Source organism: Aotus nancymaae, unplaced genomic scaffold, assembly GCF_030222135.1.
Source record: "Aotus nancymaae isolate 86718 unplaced genomic scaffold, 86718_ANA_hifiasm-v0.15.2.pri h1tg000051l, whole genome shotgun sequence".
NCBI lineage: Eukaryota > Metazoa > Chordata > Mammalia > Primates > Aotidae > Aotus > Aotus nancymaae.
The window spans coordinates 522,130-526,215 of record NW_026988465.1 but is presented as its reverse complement, the minus strand read 5'-3'; the positions used below and the strand labels follow the sequence as shown (position 1 = coordinate 526,215).

General features: G+C 43.1%; 1 pseudogene; it reads right to left on the bottom strand.

Moving 5' to 3' along the window:
- Window positions 1–2,360: 2,360 nt before the first annotated feature.
- Window positions 2,361–2,772, bottom strand: LOC105708675 (protein FAM136A-like; annotated as a pseudogene).
- Between the last annotated feature and the right edge of the window lie 1,314 nt (window positions 2,773–4,086).

The window sequence follows — 4,086 nt, the reverse complement described above, 5'->3', positions numbered from 1 at the left end:
GTCTTTTTATGCTGGTAAATGTAAAGTCTTCATTAGTACAACTTAGTATTGAGTACAAAGTGTTATTGTCTGGCAGATCTAACCAAATTCAACATGCATCAAAAGGATTACACACCATGATCAAGTGGCATTTTGCCCAGGAATGTGAGAGTGGTTCAAGATAAGAAAATCAATCATTGGAAGAGATGACATTAACAGAACAAAACAAAACACATGATCATCTCGATAGATGTAGAAAAGGTTTTTGACGAAACCCAGCACCCTTTCATGATAAAAACACATAGAAAATTAGGAAGAGAAGAGAACTTGTGATAAATAGACGGGAACCTGTGATAAACTGCGTTTATGAAGCACTCACTCTAAAATCATACTCAATGGTGAATGACTAACATCTTTCTCCCTAAGATCAGAAGCAAAACAAAGATGTCCACTTTACCCACTACCGTTCCACACTGTACTGCAAGTTCTAGTTACAGCACTTAAACAAGAAGAAACAAAACGCATCCTAATTTGAAAGGAGGAAGTAAACTATCCTTATTCTCAAATGAAATGATCTTAATGTAGGAAATCCCCAACAATCCACAAGAACTCTACTAGGGCTAAGAAATGAATTCAGAAAAATTATAGGGTACAAAATCAACACACAAAAGTCCGCTGTATTGCTATACGTGTGAAATGAACAAGTCAAATAAATTATGAAGGTAGCATCAGGGGTTTGTCTTGATTGGGCTCTGTTAATTCGGGGGGCTAAAGAGGCAATGCTAGGTTTACGCTTTCATTCCCTTCTGTTCTATAAAAACCAGGGCTGGGCGCGGTGGCTCACACCTGTAATTCCATCACTTTGGGAGGCCGAGGCGGGTGGATCACGAGGTCAAGAGATCGAGACCATCCTGGTCAACATGGTGAAACCCCGTCTCTACTAAAAAAATACAAAAAATTAGCTGGGCAGAGTGGCGCGTGCCTGTAATCCCAGCTACTCAGGAGGCTGAGGCAGGAGAATTGCCTGAACCCAGGAGGCGGAGGTTGCGGTGAGCCGAGATCGCGCCATTGCACTCCAGCCTGGGTAACAAGAGCGAAACTCCGTCTCAAAAAATAAAATAAAATAATAAAATAATAAAATAATTTAAAAAGGCCGGGCGCGGTGGCTCACGCCTGTAATCCCAGCACTTTGGGAGGCCAAGGCGGGTGGATCACGAGGTCGAGATATCGAGACCATCCTGGTCAACATGGTGAAACCCCGTCTCCACTAATACAAAAAATTAGCTGGGCACGGTGGCGCGTGCCTGTAATCCCAGCTACTCAGGAGGCTGAGGCAGGAGAATTGCCTGAACCCAGGAGGCGGAGGTTGCGGTGAGCCGAGATAGAGCCATTGCACTCCAGCCTGAGTAACGAGAGCGAAACTCCGTCTCAAAAAATAAAATAAAATAAAAAAAAATAAAATAATAAAAAAAATAAAAACCAGATTATTCCAAATCCAGTACTTCATAACTCTCTTATAATCAAGCAGCCAACTTCTCCTGTTTTACTGTTCATTCCTAGACGTTGGTATATATCCCAATCAAACCGCCCTTCCCTGCGAGGGGAGAGGGTTACCGTAAGGTTGTCCTGTCGTTTTGCTACACGGAGCCTCAGGGCCCATCAGCCAGGAAGAGAGAAGCTCCACTTCCCATAATTCACCTCTCATGTTTTTGCACAGTCCCCAGCTGAAAGATGAAGCATGTAATAATTTTAAGAAATACACACCCACATCTTCGTGACCAGAAACGGGGATCCACAAGGAACCTTTCAAAGTTCTTATCCAAACTACTCTCCCTCCCAATTCCACATCTTAAAATCAACTTGTATGCCCTTGTATGAATTACACAAAACCAAGAAAATAAAGACCCAGAAAACTTTTTTTCCCTTCTGAGTTAGTGACCTCACGGATTTTGTTTCACAGCTTATGGAAAATGGCGCGGTGACACTTCTGGTAAACAGGATGTTGGCAACGAAGAGAAGATATCTCTCCTGAAACTCCACCAAACTGCCAGCCTGTTGGTACCTGTGTGGTAAGAGTCTGTGACCTTGAAGGGCTCTGGCTTGTTACAGGGGAGATTCTTCCTGCCAGGACAAGCACTGGCCACAAGAAATATAAGCTCTAAACTCTCCTGTAATATCTCTGAACCAATTTAGCACCATATTTTTCCACTTCACTTTTTAGGACTGAAACATAAAAGAACCAGTGTCCAGAAGCAAATGACATATGCCTTACACGTGTGGCCATCCTTAATTTCTTCATTCATAAACTTTGCTTATAAGATTAAAATTCCTAATTCCTTATAAAAAATATATTCTCACCCTCATTGACCACTGGCAGACTTTTATTTCCCAATGCATAAGAGAGCCTCTTTCATCTTCTCGGTCGTGGTTGGGATGAGGTGCATGTAGTCATCTACACACTTGGTCACACAACCGTCCAGCTGCTGCTTCACCTGAAGCTCCTTACTACCGGCAACTATTGAATCTTTGGCTTTGTCGTTGCAATGCATGATGCACCAGGCCAGGCGGTCCCGGAACTTCTCCAACTCACTGGTAGGTCTGGGCTTGAGCCAGAGGCACATGGCGGCACTCGATGCTCTGGTGCACCTGCTGCACGGATGCCTGGTGGTCCTCACAACAGCTGGTGCTGCCCTGGAACATGAGACCCTGCATCTTCTGGATGTCCTCTCTCTCCAGACTCTTCACCATGGAGTCGACCGCCTCCTGCACCTGCTGTTGCTGCAGCTCCGCCATGGTGACCCCGCGCTGCCCCACTCTGCTTAATTTTTCTAGAAATTTAAACTATTATATAAAAAAATAAAGTCTTGCCAGGCACAGACTCACAGTGGTTCACTCCTGTAACCCCAGCATTTTGGGAGGCCAAGGCAGGTGGATAGCTTGAGCTCAGGAGTTCAAGACCTGGTTCAACTTGGGCAACATGACGAAACCCCATCTCTACCAAAAATACAAAAAATAGCCGGGAACGGTGGTGCATACCTGTGGTACCAGCTACTCGGGAGGCCGAGGTGGGAGGATCGCTGGAGCCCAGGAAGTCGAGGCTGCAGTGAGCCATGATTGTGCCACTGCTCTACAGCCTGGCCAACAGTGAGATCCCGTCACAGATAATAATAATAGAGTCGATTAATTTTAAAAAGGATTAAAAAATCAATTGGCCATATGTCTGTGGATCTATTCCTCTCACGCTCCTCTCTCTACTGTTCCATTTATCTTGCGTCTATTTCTTTGCCAACACCATACTGTGTTTGTTAAAGTACCTTTAAAGTAAATTTTAAAATTACGCAGTGTAAATCCAATCTATTCTTCTTTTTCAAAATTGTTTTAATTATTCTAGCTTCTTTACTTTTCTGTATAAATTTTTGAATCAACCTATGTCTCCCCAAAATTCTAGTTGTATTAAGCATGTGTATAAATTTGGGAAGAATTGTCGTCTTTATAATATTGATTCTTCTAATTTATGAACATGGTGTCTTTCTCCATTTGTTTAGACCTTCTTTGGTGTCTTCTATCAGCTATTTTTAGTTTTCAGCACAGAGAGCGTGTACATGTTTTGTGCGATTATTTTATTTGAGGATCTACTGTGAGTTTTATTGTTTTAATTTTGAGTTCCAATTGTACATTGCTGGTATATAGAAAGACAATTTACCTTTACACATTGACCCTGTATCTTGCTAAATTCTCTTATTAGTTCCAGAGGTTTTTTTGTTCTTTTTCTTTCTTTCTTTCTTTTTGAGCTGGAGTTTTGCTTTTGTTTCCCAGACTGGAGTGCAATGGCGAAATCTTGGCTCACTGCAACCTCCGCCTCTCAGGTTCAAGCAATTCTCCTGCCTCAGCCTCCTGAGTAGCTGGGATTACAGGCACCCTCCATCGCACCTGGCTAATTTTTGTATTTGTAGTAGAGATGGGGTTTCACCATGTTGGCCAGGCTGGTCTTGAACTCCTGACCTCGGGTTATCCATCTGCCTTGGCCTCCCAAAACTCTTGGGATTACAGGCATAAGCCATTGCGCCTGGCCTTGTTTTGTTTCTTCTTTTGCATATTCCTTGAAAT